Below are 26,248 nucleotides of genomic sequence, written 5' to 3'. Positions count from 1 at the left end.
ACTAATAAAGAGAGAAGATGGTTTATTTCTCCAGGCCTCAAGACTAAAACAGACTTTACTTGGCCATGGAAGAAGTAGCTTGGGCTCCAGAATAGCTCTGTCTCAGCACAGACTGCAGTCACTGGAAAGAAATACCAGCCCAAGCCCTCCCCAGTGTCCCCTGATTCTCAGAGTCCTCCCTAGCTGAGCAACACCATGTAGTCCCTTGCACATTCACAGCATCATCTCAGTCAGTCCTTTCAGGGCCCCTCCAACACTTCCAGTCCTTCTAGTATTCTGTGGGCCATAGGCTAAATCAACCACTGAAAATAACAAGACAGGCTCTTCCAGCAGCAGTTGAGGCATTGCTTGTGGATCCATCCTGAAGTATCTATCCCATAATAGAACTTTGAGCTGCTACTTTGTACTTGCTGTGTGTTATTCCCCAGGCAGGCAAGTGCTGCCCTGTGTGACAACTTCTGAAATCAGCACCTAGGCCTTTACTATCCCACAACTCCTCATCATTGCGGCATGCATTGCTACCACCCAGTACTGGTTTTGCAGGCATAAAGCTCTCTGGAAAAGTAAAAAAGTTTTCATCTTACACTAAAGCTGAGAAGCACTGAAATAGAAATTAAAAATAAGAATTCTCCTTTACACAAATAGTGGATTCTCGGTTACTCTCTTCAAGCATAATGCTAACACCAGGTGATACCTATATAGAATAATGTAAAACCAACAATAAGTAACATTTGGCGGTGGGGGAGGGGGTTACCATAGGCCAAACATGATCTTAATTGTTTTTTATGTATCATCCGTTTTGATCCTTAAAACACTCCTAAACTGTTGGTATTGTTATCCATATGCTGCAGATAAGAAAGTTAGGCAGAGAGATTTAAAAAATTGCCCAAAGTCACACAGCCAGTAGGTGGTTGGGCAGGCATCCAACCTAGGTCTGTCTGACCTCATGCCTTGGGCTCCTACCCACCATGTTTACCATCTCCCAGGGCTTAGACATACATCATGGAATAACTTTACAAAGATATTATTAATGCTTTATATTTGTGTTGCATTTTATAGTTTATGAGGCCGTTACATGTTGGTTGTCATATTTTATCTTTCCAACCCCAAGAAGTAGCCTATCTGGTTTCATAAATGAAAGTTCTTCAGTGTTAGGTCATTGAGAGTCAAAGTAAAATTGACCAATGAATCAAAGCTTTTAATAAAATTATCAAGTTAAGCCTCAAAAGGAGCTCTTCTGAATACCAGACCACGTTTTATTTTTACTGAACCACCATGTAAAGCATGTTTTTTTTACATAGAAAAAATTATAGGAAAATTTAAAGCTTTCTATTTATAAATGACTATTTGATTAACATAAGAGAAATACATTTCCAAATGCTGAATAATGTGCATAGTCAAGAAAGATAGTGAAATTTTGTCATTGCTTCATCCTTGGTGCCTAGAAAATTGCCAGCACAAAGTCATTGCTCAATAAATGTTTGTGGAATAAATGAAAGAATGGCAGGAGTGGGGGATCATGATATAGCTGCACATAATATGCTGTGAGCAGCTCTTTAGTCATGTGACAAGAACGATCTGATGTGCTAGAGAAAAGTCCTCGAATTGATCATAGTTGGATACAATGTGACATGGCAGCATGGCATCTTGGGAGTTGGGAGGAAGCTTGGGTTTTAAAATCCAAAAAGCAGCCTTTGACTTGCTCCTACACCATTTCCTATATGGACTTGGGAATTGATGCAACCACTCACAGCCTCTGCCTTCTTCAGTAAAAAGAGAATTTATTTAAATCACATCACATGAGTGTTTATATTATGGATTTAGTCAATTATTTAGGTGTAAGGAGATAGGAAAAGCACAGAAATTTATTATTTGAATTGTGCTGCCAGTCCATTAAATAAGTATATGCACTGGAAGGTTTTTTCTTTGTTCTCTCTCTCTTGAAATTGTTTAACATTTTCATTTGCATATAAACTGTTTATTCTATAGTGTATATTATGGTAAATGGTTATTAAACTAGTCTACCTCAGTTGAATACCTGAAACCATGTTTACTTGATGGACAATTTAAAGGATTTTCAAAAGCAGTTCAGACTGGGGATGATTTTCATTTCATATAATGACACTAAAACTTAAACTCTATGTAAAACAGGACTCCACTAAACAAAGCTATTCGGGAGGCTGAGACAGAGAATCGCTTGAACCTGGGAGGCCAGGGTGCAGTGAGCCAAGATCATGCCACTGTCCTCCAACCTGGGCAACAGAGCAACACTCTATCTCAGAAAAAAAAAGAGTTTATAGATTTGGGGATGACAATTAAATGAGGTAATACCCATAAAACACTGAACACTGGGCCAGTACTCAAGAAGTACTATTTTCTCCACCCACCTCCAAAATCTAATACAAAGTTCCCTCTGTCAATGGGAATTACAAGTCTGAGATCAAACCAATAGAAATATAGTTCATGTTCCCTTTTCTGAGATTCATTTAGGCACCTTTGCTGGGAGCCTTCTCTAAAAACAACCGAGGAAATGAGCTAGAGACTGCCAATAACATTCAACTGCTTAAATGTTTCTATTGGTTGAATTTTCATACTTTTTATCTTTCTCTTATTATTTCTTAAGCTAAATAAACTATCTCAAAAAATAATTTGGATAGATTTCTAAATTCATGGCATGATAGACATCAGAAAATTATTCATCATCAAAACTTCTGTCTGGCAATTTGATACAATGTCAAGACAATTTCAGTTTCTTAATTTCTTTCATATAGCAATCACTTAAATAATTGAAACAAACTTTCTAAGTCATGTCCTTCCCTATTTATTCATAATTATCCAATCAATTGAAATATTTTCCTGTAACTTCAACTATAATATAATAAGTGCTTTAATCAGATAAGTTTAAAGTTTAATCAACTCAGACTTCTATGTCTATGGAAATGTTTTAATAATCTAAATTAAAATCACCTACAATAATTCACTCACTCCTCTCAATGATATTTGGTAGTTCAAGGAGGGACATATGCCATGGGATTAGCCTTCAACGGCTTTGTATTGTATTAAGCAAAAGTCATTTTCTTTAAACACAATGTAAATTGCATTTTAATTTCTCTATAGATTTCCATATTAACAAGTGGAAAGCACAGCAGATTTACTAAATAAACTTGAACAGAATTGCCTAGTGTTATTAATAATTTCACCTCCACATTTTAAGGATATAAATCTGCTTGTTTAAAAACCACCTGATGAAATTTTAGTACTTCTATTTTGAAAACAGGTAAGTTCAATGGCATTAGAGTCTTTGATGTCACAGTAAAGGTAAGCATATGCACATTGTGTTTTAAAAATAATCCATTATGTTGCAAAAATGTAGTTAGATTGTGTGTATGTGTATGTGTGTATGAAAGTGATATATAATGTCTAAAATATTACACAAAAGCCAAAGATATTATTTGGTAGGTGATACTGTTTGGCTCTATGTCCCCACCCAAATCTGAAGTTGAATTGTAATCCTCAGTGTTGGGCGAGGGACCTGGTGGGAGGTGATTGGATCATGGGGTGGAATTCCCCCTTGCTGTCCTTGTGACAGTGAGTTCTCATGGGATCTGGTTGTTTAAAAGTGTGTAGCACTTCCGCCTTCGCTCTCTCTCCTGTCGTCATGTGAATATGTACTTGCTTCCCCTTCCGCTTCTGCCACGATTGTAAGTTTCCTGAAGCCTCCTCGGCTATGCCTCCTGTGCAACCTGCAGAACTGTAAGTCAATTAAACTTCTTTTCTTTATGAAATACCCAGTCTCAGGTAGTTCTTTATAGCAATGTGAGGACAGACTGATACAGTAGGCAAGTCATTACAAGTAGGTTAATTCAGGCCCACAGGGTTATTGGAAGCAAAAATCTACTAAGCTAGGAAGCCACTCCTCAAATGGTTTCTCAGTTCATAATGATATCAAATACTGTGACTTGATTGATGCTTTTTGCTAATTATATATTCTATTAACACTTGGAAAATAATCAGAAAAGGAATAAGGATAATCTGAAAATCCCACTTACTATTAAAATGCACTTATTATAATATTTTGAAAATATAAAAAAGTATAAAATGGAAATAAAAATCACCTGTAATATCAATATCCAGAGACAATAACTTTTAACAGTTTGATATATACGCACACACATATACGTACATATACATACATATACAAGGATATATACATAAATTTTTAAATTGGCATTAAATTACTATATATGTAGCTTCTTACCTGAAGTTCTTCACTGGAAATTGTTTTTTTTCATATTATTTAACTTTATTTCCAAAACATGATTATTGATGATCATAATATATTACTGTTAGTATACAAGCTCCATGAGCACAGTGACTAAATCTGTCTTGTTCTTATAACCAGTAACAAGTATGCCATAATTTATTTAACTACTTCCTTAATGTTTCACATTCAGGTAGTTTCCAAGTTTTCATTGCCATAAATGTTACGATATTATTAATGTATGAATGGTCCCTTTCTCTGACATTCCCCTTTATCTGACAGATGTTTAATTTTCATCTTTCTCCCACCCTCAAAGGGGAGTTCTGTTTTGCCTGATGATTATTTGAGCTTTTGTGATGCAAATTCAGAGGGAAAGAAGTGAGGCTGGAGTTGAAGAACAAGAGATATGTGGGCAGGACTGGAAGATAAATTTTCTGAGAATTTTGAAGGATAAGATGTGGGAGTAACTGTGTGAGGGAATTAGATGGGAGAATTAAAAAAAATTACCATGGTCTATGTAACCTCCTCACTGAGGTTTTTTAATGCAAGTACAGAAATTATAGAATCAAAGTTTGGTTTTTTGTTTTGTTTTTTGTCTGTCAAATATACACCCTTGAATATTAGGGTAGCCCCATTTCTGAAATAAAGAACCTCCAAATCTCAGTGGCTTAACATCATTACAGTTTATTTCTCATGCCTCTTTCCGTCCAATGGTGGTACAGAGGGTGGACTCCATGTGGTAACATAAAGAACTCAGCTCCTTCTGTGTAGTGGATTTGACATCCTGCATGGCCTCTGAGCCCTGCACTGATTCTTTTACAACCTGCCTTGAGATGAAGAAGGAAAGGGAGCATGGAGGATCTGCAGGAGTTTAATGGGCCAGGCCAGAGGTGGCGTACATCACTTTTGCCCCCATTCCATTGCCCAGAACTCAGTCACATGGTCCCCACCTAGCTGCAAGGGAAATCAAGAATGTAGTTCATTGTGTTCCAGAGATAGTCTCTGCTAACATTTCCTAAGCTATGAAATCTTGATAAAACTGTTACTCAAGGTACCTATGTTCCCTTGGCCCAATGGTAGACATAGGGCCTTGGTAAGGCTATTTGTAAGATCTTTCTCAGGTATTTGAATCTTGAGTACAGTGACAGAAGAGAGAAAAGTATTTGCAGTTGGCTCATCTTGATGGTAGCGCCCTGTAAAAATCCTTTATGTGTTCCTAAAACCTACACCCTTAGTGCAGCCTCATACTTATCTTTCATAAGGGCTATTCAGCTTTTCCTTCATGTCCAAATAATTCTTTTTTTTTGTATGTTATCCACAATTATTCTTTGTTGCCTGTAACCAAAGGAACCTAATTAATACTGAACTTAACAGTGTTTTAAAATTATATTCAGTTGTTATTGATATGTGTTTCTCTGTTCACAACACTACTCTCAGATGATGGCTTTATAAGATTTACACAAATAATGTCAAGATAAATTGATTTGTACATAAATCTTTACCGTATTTCTGATTATTTTCTTAGGCCAAATGCCTAGATCAAATGTATGATTATTAAAATATAGTAATACTAATTATGTACTTCAATTAAATATTATTATAGAATCTTTTCATGTGATACACATTCCATTTCAGCTTTAGAAAATTGTGTTTTCAGCATTAATGTAATAGCAAACAGAAGAAAGTATACCTGAGCACTACACAACACGGTGCTCATGTTAAAGTTACATCGATGAACCTAACTGTGCCTTGAGGAAATCTGTACAGAAATTCTAGATACAGTATGAGCTTTCCTGGAGAGCGCTGCCCTCTGTTGCAAGAGAAAGGGAGGAAGGGAAGAGTGTAACTAGATCATTAGTGCAGCCTTCTGTGGCTTGTTTGGTTTCCATTGCAGTCAGTTCAGATCTGGGATTTAGCAGAGGCCATTCCTTCCCCCTTCCGCGTTGCTTGTCTCTTTTCCTCTACATAGTAACTTCTCAGCCCCCATAAAGCACCAGGCCACAACAGAATCAGTCCACATTAGTCAGTCGGGTCTTTGTGAAATTGCCCATGAGGTCTTGTTGTTGCATGTAGACAAATTCAGAGAGAATTTGGTTTGTCTTCTTGGCTTAAGAAATAGGAAATTTGGGGATATAGGGATTCATGATTTTTACTGAGAGAAAAAGCCTTTTTTTTTTTTTAGCTTTGCATATCTAGAACAATTCATATACAATAATATTCAGCTGTGAAATTGAAGTAGCTTACATTCTTTTAAAATTTACCTCAGGTGTGGCCAACATGGCTGTTTTGTTGTTGTCTTACTTGTTGTGCTGTTTGAAAAATACATCCTTTACCAAAATATTACCATATAATGTTTTGAATTAATATTTAATGCTAAAATAAATATTTAAAGAAGCACAAACAAAATTAATTAAATGAAGATAACTTACAGAGTAATACAAAAGAAAGAGTATACACTTTTAATAAGAATAGGGTGGAAAAAGTCTTAATTTGATACCAAAGCCAGAAGAAAACATAAAAGCTTTTTAAAAGGCACCTATCAAAAAGATCTGGTAGGGTAATTTTGTGAGCAAATTTTAAAATAAATAACATTTGTTTACTTATATAAATAAACTTCTCTACTGAGCCTGGAACAATTTATAGAAAAATAGGAATATTTCAAAAATGTGTCAATACATGACACTATCGCCAAATCTTATTAAACAAAAAGAGAACTGCTGACCAATCTCACTTATATAAATATATTGACACCCAAAATCCTAAACATAATAGTAGGAAATAGAATTAAATAAGACACTGAAAGGATTTTAGATTGCAAAAATGTATTGATCATTCTAGACTGCAAAGATAATATTACATTAGTAAGTCAATTAATATACTTTCTTAGCTGCCAACAACATTTGTCTATTTCCAAATCTATTCCTGGTTTTAAAAATAACAAACTGTGAAATAGGATTGGATATATCCCACGTGAATATATTTTTTAAATGCATATTGCAAATCTAAGGCCAGCACTATGCTCAGGGAAGAACTAATGGAAGTATTTCCATTAAAGTCAGAAATAAAGATGTCTTAGATCATCATAATAATTTAATATTGTTCTGAACCTCAAGCCAATGATATTAATTAAAGAAATGAAGTAAGAGGTATACATATTTAAAGGAAGGATGCAAAATTATTTCCTGCCAATAAAATTTTATATAATTTTTAAAAATTTATAATTTTCTGTGAAGCCCTGGAAAACTTCTGGAACTCTTAAGAGAATAAATAAGGTAGCTAGCTTCAAAATAAAGATACAATAATAAGCAATCATTCTTCACATACCAGAGATAATCAGTAATAAAGCTACCACATATGTAATCATAATAAACACCAAAAATACAAAGAACAAAAACTAAAAAGAAGTGTGCAGAGATAAAAATTATAAAACTTTACCAAGAAATACACAAGAATTGTCAAATAAATGAAAAGACATACCTTGTTTGTGGACAGAAAGACTTGGTGTTGTAAAGATGTCAGTTCTTTAGTTCTTTCTCTAAAACAGACCATAACTTGTATGTAATGCCAGTCAAAATTACAACAGGATTATTTTAAAATTTAACAAAAATTGTTTTTAAATTCATCTGCAAAGACTGTAACAAAAATTATGAAAGGACTAGAAGAGAGGGGTACACACTTTTTCTATTAGATAGTAACACCTTGTATTTAGCAGTAATAACAATAACAACAGCAACAACATGAATAGTATTGACACAGGAAAAGACAAACTGCGAAGGGACAGAGAATCCCAGAAACAGAAACCAATCTCACGTATTATGAGATTTGATGTATGATAAACGTGGCATTTTAAATCACAGGGGACAGATTGATTACTCACTAAATAATTGAAGACAACAAACTAGCCACATTGGGGAAAAATTAAATTTCATAAATTCCAATTGGATAAAAATTCTTAATAAATGTAAAAAGTGAAGCAAAAGTATGAGTAAACACTTTTAATAACTACGGAATGGAACAAGTCTTTCTAAACGTGACACCAAAGCCAGAAGCCATCAATGAAAATGAATTTACATACAAATTAAATATTTCTGGGCAACCAAAACAAAGAATCACAATTATTATAGACATTTGGAAAACAGAAAAAAAAGTTTAGTAACACACATATTGGACCAAGAATTCTACTGTACAAAGAGCTCTTGAAAATCAATTATAAAAAGAAAAATGGTCAAAGACTATGAAGAGTTGATTTACCAAAGAAGAAATTAAAGTAGATCAAAAAATAGAGATACTCAGTTTCGTTATTTTCTCAAATATAAGTAAAACAATAAAAAATAAATATTTTTAAACCATAAGATTGGCATCAGATAAATGTCAAAAGCCTAACACTGGCAAAAGAGAAGGAAATTTGGCATTATCAAAAACTTTTGATAGAGTATGAATAGAAACAATTTTGGCGGGAGGTCGGTCAATCCATATCATAATCATAAATGTTGCTATTTTTGTGATCCATTATAAATAAATCCCATTCAATCCAACAGTCTTATAACTACAAATTCTCCACAAAGAGATAATAACACAACAGGGAAAACATAAATGCATAAATATGCATATTATTTTAGCATTCATAAAAGCGAAATTGAAAAGAAACAACAAAATGTCCATCACTGGATGATTGGTTAAGAACATGAGATACTCTGCTACCATTAAAAAATAAGAGTGTAGGTTTTTTTATTTACTGAGGTAGAAACATGATCTCAGCATGTTTTTTGTTTATCTGTTTGTTTGGTTTTGTTTTTGTTTTTAGACAGAGTCTGTCTCTGTCTCCCATGCTGTGGCGCATGCAATGGCACGATCTCTGCTCACCTCAACCTCCACCTCCCAGGTTCAAGTGATTCTCCTGCCACAGCCTCCTGAGTAGCTGGGACTACAGGCATGCGCCACCATGCCAGGCTGATTTTTGTATTTTTAGTAGAAATGGGGTTTCACCATGTTAGCCAGGCTAGTCTCGAACTCCGACCTCAGGTGATCCACCAAAGTGCTGGGATTACAGGCGTGAGCCACCATACCTGACCTCTCAGCATGTTTTTAAGTGTGAAAAAATTAACCTGCAATGTAGCATAAACTTACTTACAAAGCATTATGTCCACATAGCTTTATGTGTCTATATACATTTAGGTATCTGGAAGTTTATCTCTGAATGGTGAGATTTTTGTGATTTTATTGTCTTAGTAGCTTTTTTCTGCATTTAATTATTTTGTCAATGAGCATGTCGCCTTAACTACAAAATATTAGAGTTTTCAAAATAAATAGCCTTACCAACAAGATCACTAACTCTTTGCATTGTCTTTGTCCTTCCCTTTATATAAATACTACCACACCTTATCAATCTTGTGATATATTTTCTTCACATTTTCTTTCACTAGGATGCATCTTAAAACAGATGGCATTGGCCGGGCACAGTGGCTCACGTATGTAATCCCAGCACTTTGGGAGGCCAAGGCAGGCAGATCACGAGGTCAGGAGTTCGAGACAAGCCTAGCCAACACAGTGAAACCCCGTCTCTACTAAAAATAAAAAATTAGCCAGGCGTGGTGGCAGACGCCTCTAATCCCAGCTACTCAGGAGGCTGAGGCAGGAGAATCACTTGAACCCAGCAGGCAGAGGTTGCAGTGAGCTGAAATCACGCCACTGCACTCCAGCCTGAGCAACAGAGCTAGACTCTGTCTCAAAAAAAAGTAAATAAATAGATGGCATCTCACAATTGTTGTTGGCCAGGAAGATGTCATGACATAGTTGTCATTGCCTGTGCATGTACAAACTTGGCCATGGTTATTCATATTGTCATCAATTAATTAATGCATTATTGGTATGGTTATATGTCACCTGACAGGGATACATTCTGAGAAATGCAATCATTAGGCAATTTTGTCATTGTGCAAACATCATCATAGAGCATACTGAAACTAGATGGTATAGTCTGCTACACATCGAGGCTATACAGGATAGCCATTATAATCTTATGGGACCACTGTCACGTATGCGGTCCACCCTTGAGTTATGCAACACATGACTGTACAGCATTTATTGAGTACAACTGGTATTTAAAATTACTTTGGTTACTACTGGTACATAACTAATTACCTCAAATCTTGGTGGCTTAAAATAACAACAAGCAGTTTATTATCTCTCACAGTTTCTGTGGACCAGAAATTTGGGAAGGGTTTGGCTGGGTAGTTCTAGTTAAGAAATATCTCATGAGCTCTTCAATACTAGCTGGAACCGGTACAGCAGAAGTGGAGCAAGCAGGAGCAGCTGGAAACTGGCAAAGCATCTTTTGTCATGTAGTTTCAGGGCTTCTCCATGTAGTCCTTCTTGAGTTGGGCTAGTCTGGGCTTCCTCACAGCATGGCAGCCATAGGGTGGTCAGAAAGTTAACATGGAGGCAAGCGTTCCAGCAAGCACGGTGGAAGTTGCATCATCTTTTCGGACCTAGCTTCAAAAGTCATACCGTACCACATCTGAGGCACTCTTTTGGTTACCAGCAAGACAGAAACTAGCCTGGATTCAAGTGGGGAGAAAACAAGCCTCCCTTCTTAATGCGGATATAGTAAGGTTCTAGAAGCGTGCGTGCAACAAAAGCTATTATTGTAGTCATCTTTGGGGAAGAAAATATCTACCACAAATGTTTTCAAAAATGTTACGCCATTATTTAGCATTGAAATGTAGTTATTTTAAATCCAGAAAGGTACTGCAAGATAAAAATAAATCCATTTCTTTATCTGTTGAATAGAGCTCTTTCAATAAGTGTAAAATAAAAATTCTAAGTGATAAGAAAGCAGTGCCTCATAGTTCAATCACCAGAATTTATTCTTGCTTAGTAGCTGTACCAGAGATGTCTTTCATTTCCCCTTGCAGATCCACTTCCCACATTCCTAGTGAGGCTGATGGTCAGACAATGTGGACGTGCTCCTGTGCCCTCTGGTTTCACGTTGGGTTGGACCAATGAGGAGGCCTGGCAGGAGATGGGAGGGAGGGGGAGAGTAAGGGCAGAGCATTGGCTGCTCCCTTGCTCCCTCCTGGGAGCTTACCTGACCCACTCAACCTGCTCTACAAAGCTCTCCCCTTCCAGGTGTCTGTAACATCTTCCTCCTCTCATTCTTTTGTGGCGAGGTAGTGACAGCTTTTTAAATCCTAACCGCAGCTTCCTGCACATTGTTTTGTGGTTCCTCTACACCTTTGTAAATAAATCCCCTGCTGGTAGAGAGGTGCACAGAACAATGCTGCATCTTACAAGTGATGGCATCTTAGAAAAAATTAAGTACAGCTTTAAAACTGACTCACTCTCTTTCACTTTACATGTTAGCAAAATGTGCAGAGACTGGCCTGTCCAAGGCCTTCCCACTGTCAGAAGGTAGGCTGGTGGTAGGCGAGAGCTAAGGGGAGAGACATGAGAAAAATTCCCCACTGTAGAGAGCCATGGCTACTGGACTCAGGACAAGGATGCACTGTAGTATCTTCTATGCTGGAATTCCCTTGCGCTAAAGCACAGTCCTCATGTGTTGCAGTAATATTTTCTCAGTGTTACAGCCTGATCTTATCTATGGCCTAAGTAGGTCCTAAACCCACCCTTGCTGTGTAACAGAAATAGAAAAACAGCAAGAAGGGGTAACTGGTTACCAGACAGCAAGCAGTGACCTAAAAAAGCAGAGGATGCCTACATAGAAACACTTGAGTGAGCTGACAAGTAATGAGCAGAGTGGAATAAGGACATGAATGCTTTGCTGTGTCCCTGACACCTGGGGTGGAAAAGGTAAAAGACCGTACCCCCTTCTGCCACATATGACTCAGGGTACCAAAGGAGAGAAGAAGCGGATCCTTGCAGACTAGGACGCCTAGGTTTCCTACAGGTTTAATCATATTTAGGTGAATGTATTTCTTGAATGCTCTCGTGCATGAGCCCATTCTTAGCCAGGTATCTGCATTTTAGTGGTGGGAGCAAGTTAGAACTTCCCAAATCACCTTGAAATCTGCTTCACAGTTAGCAATTTAATACTCCCAGATACACAGACATTCATTGCATTCAAAACCGGGCATATTCTTTTCAAATAGGATTGGAAGAAGGGACATTTTCCTACTTTCATCTGATTCTTTTGAAAGTTACCAGAAAAGAGTATCCAGACTCTGATTGGTTGTGGGAAGTTGCTTTATAAAAAGTCAGTTAACTTTTTTGAATAAAAGCATTATCTCACAGATGACTGATAAGCTAATTTCAACAAAAATGAACTCTATTTTTTTCTAATATAATAATTCTAATTATTAAAATTCGTCAAGTAAAAAAATGCACTGATCACCAAAATTAATTAATTAATTAATTAATTAAAAGGATTCTGAGGAAAGCCAGAGCTTTGTCACACCATGCACAGTTTATGGTGACAGAACTCTTGCACCTCTCTCCTTCTCTACTCTCTCCTCTTTTATTTGCCAGATTATAAACATTTCTTCTACATGCAAAGATCCTCTGACTCCACAATTGTAGTTGATTATCTTCTTTCACCTGGATATTTATGGTGTCTCCTAAAGATAAGCTATGATGTTATATTTTGCCAAATGTGTTTACCTCCCTTGAATGTGAATTTCTCCAGCATAATTCTTTAATATTTCAAACGCAAATGAGAGTTATCTGAAAAATAATCCGCAAGACACCTCCCCTCATTCTGAGGCTTTTCTACTTTCATGTGTTAATGGATTGATACATTTATTGGGAAGGTAAGGAAACAGATGTTTCTTTTTACTACTTGGCCCCCACCTAAAATCATGCAGGTCTCCAAAACTCCACCTACCTACGGCAGCAACCCTGGGTAAATATTACCAGGAGTCTCAATTGTCCACATGTGCAAGGTTTGATGTATACAGTTTATATCATAATTAGTAGGTATATAAGTATAAATGTTACACAATACAGTCAGTGAAGCAAAATGTTCACTCTTAAAATGCAAACTTTGACATATTAGAAATGGAAAAACTAAACGAGCTTTTGCCATGTTCCTTTCAGTACAAGTTCTCTATTAGGCAGAATTATTTTAGTTGCTGGTGTCAGAAACCCAATTCCAATTAAAACAAAAACTGAAATCTACTCGCTTGTAAAACTGGGAAAGGTCAGGGGTGACGTGGGCCTCAGGCACCATGAATTAAATGAATAACTATGGTGTTATTTGAATTCGTTCACCTCCTGACTGTTTTTCTCTGCATGGGCAGCTGACAACCTCGGCAAGGCAGAAGTCACCATGAAAGCTTCCCTTTCTCAAGTATTTACCATTCAAAACTTTATGGAAATTCATTAACATAAATGGCAATGATATTAGATGACCTTAATTTTGAAGGCAAATAAAAGGTCTTTGGAGGATGCTGTTGCATTTCTGCTAGGAATATAACTTGGTCTAACCACTTCGTAAAACTATTAGGCAGTATTTACTAAAGCAAAATATACGTGTGGTCTATGGCCCAGCAATTCCACTTCTGGGTATATTCCCAAAAGAACTGAATGCTTGTGTTCATAAAAAGATATGTGCAAGAATAGTCATAGCAGCATTATACATAACAGTCTCCAAATGGAAACGAACCAATTATCTACCAATAATAAAATGAATAAATTGTGTTATATCCATAAAATGGAATATATACAATTTTGAAAAGAAACAGCTAGTCCTACACACAGCAAGATGAATGGATCTCATAAACATTGAGAAACTAGACACCAGAGAATACATATTATATTATTATATTTATACAAAGTTCAAAAACAAGGAAAACTAACTTATGATAATAGAGGTCAGAATATTAGTTACCTTTGCAGTTATTGAGTGGTGTAGGTATAAGTGATCTGTTAGGGTGCTGGAAATGCTCAATAATAAAGAAGTGGTAGTCATATGGATATGTAAAACTTCACCAAACTTGGATGTTCTTTATTGAATATAAAATATACCTCACCAGAAAGTTTAAAGAAAGGAGAAAAAAAAAGGTGCTTAGAGCAATAAAAAAAAAATACCTATGCCTGATATGCGATTGTCTTCTGGGCACACACATAGTACTCATCTGAGTACCCATCCAGTTATTAAAAAAAAACTCCTAAGAATTGACATTTAATGTAACTTGTACATAAAATATTTGACTTTAAATACCTAATGTTTGAACATTCATATATTTTACTTTATTATATTCTTATTTCTTCTTTACAATCTGTCTTAGAGTTCTAATAATTACAATTTTGAGAGTCTGTTTCTACTGTCAGTTTTTCCTTCTGGTTCTTATTTCCTTATGTGTTTATTTGTTTACTATGTACTGATAATGTCCTTGAAACAGTATTAATGGGAATCCTTTAAAGACTAGACTTCTCCAAAGAGGATTTATGTATGATAGCTTCAGGTGCCTGGAAGTATTAGCAACTCACTCTGACCCACCTCCAACCAAATTCAGAAGCTTGGGTTCCCGTAGACCACGTAGACAATGTGAACCAAGCCTGCAAATCTGTTTTAGAACAGACTATGGCTCCAACTTCTCAGGAAAGTTTTTTTCCCCCTTTTTTCTTCCCTCCAACCAACTCAAGACAACCCTATCCAAAGATACCAAGGGGTGGAAATGGGAACTGAGTATTAGTGAGGCTGAAGTGGGTTTACTTGTATTTAGTTTTTTCTCACACTGCTAATAATATAAAGAACTGCCAAAGCTGGGTAATTTATAAAGGAAAGAGGTTTAATTGACTTACAGTTCTACATGCTTGGGGAGCCCTCAGGAAACTTACAATCATGGCAGAAGGGGAAGCAAACACGTCCTTCTTCACAAGGTGGCAGGAGAGAGAAGAGTGAGGAGTGAAGGGAGAAGAGCCCTTATAAAACCATCAGATCTCATGTGAACTCACTATCACAAGAACAGCGTGGGGGAAACTGCCCCCATGATCCCATCACCTCCCACCAGATCTCTCCCTAGATACATAGGGATTACAATTCGAGACGAGATTTGGGTGGGGACACAGAGTCAAACCATATCAATTGTGGACTTTTACCCTGGGGATATCTCTGCTCTTTAAGGTCTGATCTGAATTTGAGGAGTCTCCTATTTGACTCTCCTTCTTGAGAGATCCCTTCGTTTCTGTACTTGAAGCCCAACAGAAGTGAACCCCAGCTGCCCCTTACAGGCGGTTCCCTCAGAACAGAAAGAGCTTTGGGCTCTGCTTACTTCTATGGGTTCATTTCCTTCTCTGTTTCTTTACTAGGTCGTCAGGTGCTCTCAAGGTGTTTTTCTATTTTAATTTTATCCAGCTATTTTATTTCTTTTTACTAGAATCGTTGGTCTGAATAACATAGTCCACAAATTATACTTGAATCTTTCATTTATTCTTATTGACTTTGGTATTTTTCTGATACAAAAAGAATTTCCAAAATTAGATCACATTTCATGATTCTAAACTCATAAAATAGAAGGATCCTTCTTATTATAATGAAAAGAACATAACTCTTCCAATTATCATGGAATTTCAGAATAAAGCCCCAAACCAAAGACAAGAGGTGATTGTTTCCTCCACATTCTGAAGAGGAACTGTGGATCCACCAGATACCTCCCCTCAAGCCTTGGTGAGAATTAACTGGTTCTTTGACCCTGCAAGCCCCTCCATTCCCATCCTACGTAGCCCTTCTAGGCAAAATACCAAGCATGTTTTCAGAAGGTCAGGGTGGTACTGACTTCCAGGCCTTAGGGGCAAGAATTTTGGATTTTGTCCTCTCTGCTCATGAAGAAAGAAAGTGCTCTCCCTTCCAGACCACATGACAGAGGCTCCTAGAGAAATTTTAAGAAACTGGAGGTTCTAGCAATAAGGTACCCCAGCAGGATGAGAGTGAGCTGCAGAAGCTTAGGGTGGATCCAAATAGGGTGTTGTGAGAGAATTTGAGAGAGCTTTACATGAGTTCCCTGGAGTGCAGAGGTCAACCTGAATATAGAGACCAGAGCCTGCCTCTGGCCTAAGTAAGAGCTTCTCACACTTTAATGTGCACATGAATCACCTGAGGATCATGGTAAAAAGCAGATTCTAATTCAGTGGGGCATGGATGGAGCCTGAGGTTCTTTTGTATTTCTAGCAAGGTTCCACATGATGCTGCTGGTCCCTAGACCACACTTTAAGTAGCCATGGCCTACCAAATTCTGAAAGTGGGAGGCTGGCTAGAACAATCCTCCAAAGTAAGGTGGAAGAAAGAACAGTAGTGCCCAGTGAGGAGCCACACTTCTAGCTCTTGGCATGGCCAAGATGTGTGACATTGCCCTTGTGCAAAATATAGGTCACAGAAGTAGGTAGGCTTGAGCTGGCTTGAATGTAACACCCAGAAGGATGGCCTGTAAGAAACAGGAATCCCAGTAGTAGGAGGTCATGGAGCTTAGGGGGTCTTGGAAGAAGTTATCTGGAGAGCACAGAATCCACATCAGAATGGATTTGTGTCCAATTAAACCAAAACATAACCCACAAAACGTCAGCCCAAAGACACCTGCCATATCAAAGAACAACAATAACACCAGCTAACTAAAAATATTTCTGTTCCTTTTCCTCATGTGTTCCATTTCCTCTCATCTTCCCTCCTCTTCCAACCAGGGAAAAAAGTGAAAGGGTGGGATATGTGAAACAAGAGACCACACTATCTTTCGCACGAAAGGTCCCTGAGTTAAAGACCTCAGGATAGGGCTGAGCTGCAGACAAAGGACTTAAACTGGCTTTGGCACTGAAGTTTTCATCTGTATCAGAATGGACTTTTTAATACTTTATTCTTTATCATTGAAAGGACATTTTCTTACCCCTGAAAGTGACCAGAAAGTTTTGGGCTTTACCAACGTTGGTGTTTAGGGACCAGGAAAAGAGATCTGATGACCAAAGAGAAAAGAATGGTGAGAAGAAAATCCTGGACATATCTGTAACCTTCATGAGGTTCAGCCCATTCCATAAACCAATTCTATTAATATTTCATTGGCTCAATTTATAACCATTGCCTTAGCCAATTTGCTCATAAATCAAGGATTACCCGTATTTCAAATAATCACTGAATACCTCAAGAGGGAAGCTTCTTTCTAAACAATTTCAGGTTTAAAAGAATCAAATCTTATTAAACCAATCAACATGACCCTAGGTTTTTAGTAAAGTGATCAATTGCTTTTATTTTATACTTTTTATTCATTTGTTTCAAGTTACCTATATATCTAGGCATGTAAAAATATGTAGTTCTCTTCATGTTGTCAGAAGTGTCCAGACGGTTTGACGCCTTACATGGAAAGAAAATCAGCAGTTAACTTCTAAAGAGGGAACCCTCTGGGAACAGATCAAAAATAATAATGTCGTATTAAGGGGAATATTTTTGGCTAAGGACTAGATTGAGAATTAGAAGAGTAAAAGAAATTTAAAGGTGTTTTCCCCAAAATATGCTGCAAAAGCCAACATCCTATAAAAACTAGTTCCTTACATTACAAATATGTATATTAATCAATTGAAAAATGGGTGAAGATATGAGCAGGCAGTTCACAGAAGAGGAACTCACTAGTAATCAGGGAAGTGCAAACTTAAAAACCCAAAGTGATAGCATTTTACACTCTTTGGACACGCAAAAGCTTAAAAGTTGACAATACAAAATGTTTGAGAAAATACGGAAGTAAGAGAATTCCCATACACTGTTGTGGGAATGCAAAGTAAGGCAACCACTCAAAATTTGGCAAAAAATCTAGGTAAGGATGTACACACCCTCCTACGTAACAACTCCACTTTCAGCATACTGTTGGGCATCTAAGCTTTTTACACATGTACTCCATAAAATAATTTTGGAAAATTATGCAGTCACTTGAAAATTTTTAAATTGAGATGTAATTTTTAATAATAAATTTAAATACTTGCAAAATATATAATTTTGAAATTGTTATAAATACATTTACAAAATAAAACTGTGATACCATTCTTTCAAAAGTGGTATCAGATAACCATTATCATCTATTTTTTAAAATACACAAGCAGCTTTTCTTTAACATTTGGAAAAATTTACCTTGTTTCCTTTTTTGTTTTGACTTGTATTTCCATTCCACTTTATTACTGAAGTTTATAGTAACATATTTTTATGCTTGAATATCTTTTATTGACCATGCTAACATACTGTTACAGAAATGTGTATACAATGAAAAACTGAAAAAATATTTTTCTTATGACTTTAAGATGGTGAGGATTTAAAAATTTTTCTTGATTTAAAAAATTATTAAAATTAATGGACCGCTAGCAAGACTAATAAAGAAGAAAAGAGAGAAGAATCAAATAGATGCAATAAAAAACGAAAAAGGGGATATCACCACCGATCCCACAGAAATACAATCTACCATCAGAGAATACTACAAACACCTCTATGCAAATAAACTAGAAAATCTAGAAGAAATGGATAAATTCCTCGACAAATACACCCTCCCAAGACTAAACCAGGAAGAAGTTGAATCTCTGAATAGACCAATAACAGGTTCTGAAATTGTGGCAATAATCAATAGCTTACCAACCAAAAAGAGTCCAGGACCTGATGGATTCACAGCTGAATTCTACCAGAGGTACAAGGAGGAATTGGTACCATTCCTTCTGAAATTATTCCAATCGATAGAAAAAGAGGGAATCCTCCCTAACACATTTTACGAAGCCAGCATCGTCCTGATACCAAAACCTGGCAGAGACATAACCAAAAAAGAGGATTTGAGACCAATATCCTTGATGAACATTGATGCAAAAATCCTCAATAAAATACTGGCAAACCGAATCCAGCAGCACATCAAAAAGCTTATCCACCATTATCAAGTGGGCTTCATCCCTGGGATGCAAGGCTGGTTCAACATACGCAAATCAATAAATGTAATCCAGCATATAAACAGAACCAAAGACAAAAACCACATGATTATCTCAATAGATGCAGAAAAGGCCTTTGACAAAATTCAACAACCCTTCATGCTAAAAACTCTCAATAAATTAGGTATTGATGGGACGTATCTCAAAATAATAAGAGCAATCTACAACAAACCCACAGCCAATATCATACTGAATGGGCAAAAACTGGAAGCATTCCCTCTGAAAACTGGCACAAGACAGGGATGCCCTCTCTCACCGCTCCTATTCAACATAGTGCTGGAAGTTCTGGCCAGAGCAATCAGGCAGGAGAAGGAAATAAAGGGTATTCAATTAGGAAAAGAGGAAGTCAAATTGTCCCTGTTTGCAGATGACATGATTGTATATCTAGAAAACCCCATTGTCTCAGCCCAAAATCTCCTTAAGCTGATTAGCAACTTCAGCAAAGTCTCAGGATACAAAATTAATGTACAAAAATCACAAGCATTCTTGTACACCAATAACAGACAAACAGAGAGCCAAATCAGGAGTGAACTCCCATTCACAATTGCTTCAAAGAGAATAAAATACCTAGGAATCCAACTTACAAGGGATGTGAAGGACCTCTTCAAGGAGAACTACAAACCACTGCTCAATGAAATCAAAGAGGATACAAACAAATGGAAGAACATTCCATGCTCATGGGTTGGAAGAATCAATATCGTGAAAATGGCCATACTGCCCAAGGTAATTTATAGATTCAATGCCATCCCCATCAAGCTACCAATGACTTTCTTCACAGAATTGGAAAGAACTACTTTAAAGTTCATATGGAACCAAAAAACAGCCCGCATCGCCAAGTCAATCCTAAGCCAAAAGAACAAAGCTGGAGGCATCACGCTACCTGACTTTAAACTATACTACAAGGCTACAGTAACCAAAACAGCATGGTACTGGTACCACCACAGAGACATAGATCAATGGAACAGAACAGAGCCCTCAGAAATGATGCCGCATAGCTACAACTATCTGATCTTTGACAAACCTGACAAAAACAAGAAATGGGGAAAGGATTCCCTATTTAATAAATGGTGCTGGGAAAACTGGCTAGCCATATGTAGAAAGCTGCAACTGGATCCCTTCCTTACACCTTATACAAAAATTAATTCAAGATGGATTAAAGACTTATATGTTAGACCTAAAACCATTAAAATCCTACAAGAAAACCTAGGCAATACCAGTCAGGACATAGGCATGGGCAAGGACTTCATGTCTAAAACACCAAAAGCAATGGCAACAAAAGCCAAAATCGACAAATGGGATCTCATTAAACTAAAGAGCTTCTGCACAGCAAAAGAAACTATCATCAGAGTGAACAGGCAACCTACACAATGGGAGAAAATTTTTGCAACCTACTCATCTGACAAAGGGCTAATATCCAGAATCTACAATGAACTCAAACAAATTTACAAGAAAAAAACAAACAACCCCATCAAAAAGTGGGCAGAGGACATGAACAGACACTTCTCAAAAGAAGACATTTATGCAGCCAAAAAACACATGAAGAAATGCTCCTCATCACTGGCCATCAGAGAAATGCAAATCAAAACCACAGTGAGATACCATCTCACACCAGTTAGAATGGCCATCATTAAAAAATCAGGAAACAACAGGTGCTGGAGAGGATGTGGAGAAATAGGAACACTTTTACACTGTTGGTGGGACTGTAAACTAGTTCAACCATTGTGGAAGTCAGTGTGGCGATTCCTCAGGGATCTAGAACTAGAAATACCATTTGACCCAGCAATCCCATTACTGGGTATATACCCAAAGGACTATAAATCATGCTGCTATAAAGACACATGCACACGTATGTTTATTGCGGCACTATTCACAGTAGCAAAGACTTGGAACCAACCCAAATGTCCAACAACGATAGACTGGATTAAGAAAATGTGGCACATATACACCATGGAATACTATGCAGCCATAAAAAATGATGAGTTCGCGTCCTTTGTAGGGACATGGATCAAACTGGAAAACATCATTCTCAGTAAACTATCGCAAGGACAAAAAACCAAACACCACATGTTCTCACTCATAGGTGGGAATTGAACAATGAGAACTCATGGACACAGGAAGGGGAACATCACGCTCCGGGGACTGTTGTGGGGTGGGGGGAGGGGGGAGGGACAGCATTAGGAGATACACCTAATGCTAAATGACGAGTTAATGGGTGCAGGAAATCAACATGGCACATGGATACATATGTAACAAACCTGCACATTGTGCACATGTACCCTAAAACCCTAAAGTATAATAAAAAAAAAAAAATTATTACCACTTGAAATGGTAATTTAAATATTAGCAATTCCTCTTTAATTACTACTAAATTATTGTTGATCAAAAGCTAAATGTATTACAAAGTTTGATAATTATTAAATGTAAAATTTTATCGAGAATGCATCTTTTAATTAAATTAATGAGAATTTTTCATTCATTTAGTTTATATATCCAGAGATGAACATTGTTTACTGCTAAAATGAAACCGGGTTCACTGTAAATTCATAGCAAAATAAACGGAAGGAGGCTACCAGTAGTATAAGGCTTACCAACAGTATATTAATGATGAAGTGCATTTTTTACAGTAAAATCCATGACATATACCTGTAATGTAAATATAATAAGTACATGATAAGAATGAACAAATGAGTGAAGAATTGGTTGATGGATAACAGTGAGCAGGGACACTGAGTCCAAATAAAAAGTGTATATAGATTTATAGTATCCAATAATTTTGTCAAAGGGAATGGAAATCTTTCTCAGCCTGAATAAATGTTTAAGAAAATATAAAACACTAATTTATTTTTAACATATGTTTACTTTACTTAAAAGTGTAATATTGATCTACAGGAGACAAACATGGACGTTCTTACCTCCTCCCTTCTCAAACTTGCAAATAATGCAGGTGAGCCCAGTAAATAGGAGCAGTCACCAAAGTCTTTCTCCTTTCTCAGAATGAGAAATCCGGGCTGTGCTTCTCAACACACTGATGTTTCCCAGATTGCCTTTTGCAACTCCTGAATATTCTTACATGGGTAAATACCAAAACTTTGTCATGAGTTCACTGTCCCAGTGAAATACACCACCAATGCCCTCTATATTTCTTACCTGTTTTGCTCTCACAGGACTCCCCACTCAGGAGTGATGTGTAGTTTAACAATCAGGAGAAGTAATAGAAGAGATCATTAAACAAAAATTGTCCTGCCAACCCACTCTACAATATATCTGAATTCAGATCATTCCTTCATGGGTCAAAAGACCATTTCTAATTCCACTAGCTTTGCCAGATTTAACAAACTCACACACGCATACAAATGTACACGATGCCCAGTTAAATTCAAATTTCAGTAAACGACAAATAATTTTCTAATGTAAATATGGGAGAAGAAGATGGCGAATAAGAAAGTGGGAACTTGCATGTGGCTCTCAGGCTGCCAATATCAGGATCTGAAAACTGATTCCTTTAACAACCATTCATACTGAAAAAGCCTCTGTGTTTGTGTGTGCATACACATGTATAGGTAGGTGCTCTCATGTGTGTTTGTGTGTTTTTGAGTGCATGCGTGTGAGTGTATGTTGGCAGGGGGGTGGTGTTGGTTCAGTGCGTTTACCCTAATTTGAAGACCAATGTGCTGGGAGGGGCAGGGCTTCCCAACAGGTCTGCATTAAATGGGCACATGGGTTGTGATTTATGCCACAAGATACTGACCTCCTTAGCCCTAGGGCAGCCCTGGCTTAGAGGCACAGTGACATCTGGTAGGGCAATCCAAGTGAAAAAGGTTGGGAAGCCCCATATGGAAGCTATTCTCACTAATATGCAAGGTGACACATCCATAAATGCTCACAGCAGCATTCTTTATAATTCCAAAAAAAAATCTGGAAATAAAATGTCCACAAGAGGGAAAATGGAGGAATGAATTGCAGTGTATTCAATTAACCAAATATTATCGTAAATTAAAACCGATGAACTTGATCTACATCTCCCAATATAAAGAGACCTCAAAATCCTAGCATTGAGAAAAGAGCAGGTTGCAGGAAAATGCACACAATACGGTAGTATGTGTAATATTTACACAGTTATATAAGGTTTTGAAAGACAAAAATATTGTATATTAAAAGCATTCAAGCATTGATTAGAAGGATGCACAGTAACTTCAGAGAAGTGCCTGCCACTGAAGGAAGAAGGGAGATTGGGAAGGAGGAGTAAACACTGGCAGCAGACAGCTTTCAGACATCAGGGCATCAGGTTTTGTTCTCAGTTCTTTACATTTTATTCACTTAATCCTCTCAACAACTCTATGAGGTACTGGATAGTATTATCTCCATTTTGCAGATGAAGTATCTGAAGCCCATAAACAGGGAGATTAACAAATTTGTCCAAGGTCACACAGCTTTCATAAAGGGCACAAAATGGGTTATAAACTGTACATTTAAATTTTTCTTTTATTAAAATAATTTGAAGTAAATATGATAAAATGATAATGTAACAGATGAATGGGTCTTAGATGCTTCATCCATTGCCATTTGTTTGAAATATTAAATTTAAAACTCTGCTTTATTCTTTCGTAAGTTCACATTTGTCTAATAAGATAATTCTAAAATTCTGGTTATGGCTTCTTTAAAAAATATACATCTTTTCCTTAACTGTCCTCAGTAATAGTAGACAAATTAAATATATTAGTGTTCTTTTTAATGTTTGCTATGGTGAAATGGAAATAAAAACATTTTATCTGTCTTTATTAGACAATTTTGCTGTAAAACTGCATCCCACACTAGAACTCGTGTTATAATATTCAAGAAGTGTTTTTGTCCAAAAAAATTTGTACTCTGCAGGATCCAAATGGATGGATGGAAATTAGGCCAAATTTTCCCTTAATTGATTGAATTAAGTAAAGTTTTTTTACAGAGAAATTAAATGCCAATATGTAAAAGCTTGCTGCAATTAAAATTTTAAGAGCCAAGAGAATAAGTAATTTAAGAGTAATCTCTGATTTATGTGCTCAGAAAAAATTTCAGGTGTTAATTTTATCTCCACACCAAAAATATATTCTAATATTTCATACAAAGTTGTTGATGAGGAAATTGATGGCCACTAGAATTGCTCTCTGGGGCTAGGAGAGCAGCCGAAGCTGCCCCACAGAAGCAGATCTCCACAAAGACCAGGAGCTGGAGGCAACTGGCCAATACTTCCTGACAAATCTCAGCTGTTACCTAATTACCTTCATTCGTTTTGCTTTAAAAATATAGGGAATTCCCTCAGTTCTCTGCTCTAATGTTAGGAGAAAACAGACCTGGCCCAAGTCATGTAGATCAGTTTGGATAACAGCAGGCTTTCAGCTTCTGGGGCCCCTGGGAGGTCTGTAATTAAACAACTCTAGGATTTACAGAATCCTAGTCAAGGAGGCACACACATTGAGCTGCTTTCTCCACGACCAACTTGTCCCATTGTAAGAAGTTTCCATCAATACTCTTTGGGTTCAGACACTGATCAAAGAAGTTGCTTGCCTCCATGTAATGATATGCCATTAAAAAGAGGATATTGCACCTAAATGGATTCAGGTATTTGATTAATTGGCAGTTAAGAGACAGCAGAAGATAGAATGGAACACAGGGCAGATACATTTTAACGAGGAAAGTATAGAAAGGTACACACTATAGGGCAATAGAAGTTAGGGCAGGTTATTAGGGTTTTCCAGAGAAACAGAACCAATATATGAGAAGGGAGGAGATTGAGAGATTTATTTTGAGGCATTGGCTCACATGATTGTGAAAGCTAAGAAATCCCATGATCTGCAATTTGCAGGCAGGAGACCCAGGAAATCCAGTGGTGTAATTCAGTAGGAGGCCAAAGGCCTAAGAACTGGTGTGCTGACGGTCCCTGTCCCAGGGCAGAAGAAACAGTCACAAAGCAAATTTTCCCTTCCTCCACCTTTTCGCTCTATTCAGGCCCTCAACAGATTGGATGATTCTCACCCATACAGAAATGGGCAATCCGCTTTAATGAGTGAACTGACTGAAATGCTAACGTTATCCAGACACAGCCCCATAGACACATCCGGAAATAATATTTAGACAAACATATGGGTACCCCATGATCCAATGAAGATGATACATAAAATGAACTATCACAGGCAGACTGCAAAAGAAATGCATAACCAGGAAAAACCATCAGGATATCCAGGAAATTGAAAAACCCAAGAATAGGATGAGGAGGCAAGAATCATAATCTTTGTGCCCTTCACAATGATCTAGGATTTGACCCTGAACTTGGGGACTCTGTCGTACTTAGTATAATAAAGAAGATATTTGAACACCCTAGAGTGAGTCCCCTCAGAGTTCAGTTGCAGATTTCCAGGTCCACAAAACCAGTCATCAACCACTGAGATGTATTTTGCAGGAAGGAAGAATATAATGAAAAGTACAGGCTGGGTGTGGTGGCTCACACCTGCAATCCCAGTACTTTGGGAGGCTGAAGTGAAAGGATTGCTTGAGGCCAGGAGTTTGAGACCAGCCTAGGCAACGTGGTGAGACCCACCCCTCATCCCTACAAAAATATTTTTAAAATATTTTAAATAATAAAAAATCATAACAATGAAAAGTATAAGTCAGCTGAGCTCAATTTTTCTACTTACAAGTTAATGTCATGAGCTCCTTTAGCCTCAGTTCCTTCACCCATAAAATAGAGATAATAGTTTTTAGGATTGTAGTGAAGATTATCAGAATGACTGATGAATAATAAACAATTAAATGTGAGATGCTATCATTGACATGATACACACACACACACACACACATATAAAATGGTGAAAGTGTACACCTTGGCCAATGTCAATAGCTTGTACTCAATGGCAAATATTCAACACATTTATGAAGATCTTATCTTTGTTTTGTTGACAAACATTTGATCAGCTTCTTGGCTATAAGGAATGTGATGTATTGATTCTCATTTGACCCTGTGCTGGTGCCAATATTAATTAATTATAAGAGGGGTTGATTGATGAATACAAAAATACAGTTATATAGTAGAAATAAGATCTAGTGTTTGGTAGCACA

This window comes from Symphalangus syndactylus, chromosome 4 (assembly GCF_028878055.3).
Source record: "Symphalangus syndactylus isolate Jambi chromosome 4, NHGRI_mSymSyn1-v2.1_pri, whole genome shotgun sequence".
In the NCBI taxonomy this organism is placed as follows: Eukaryota; Metazoa; Chordata; class Mammalia; order Primates; family Hylobatidae; genus Symphalangus; species Symphalangus syndactylus.
Note: the sequence above shows the minus strand (reverse complement) of the source record.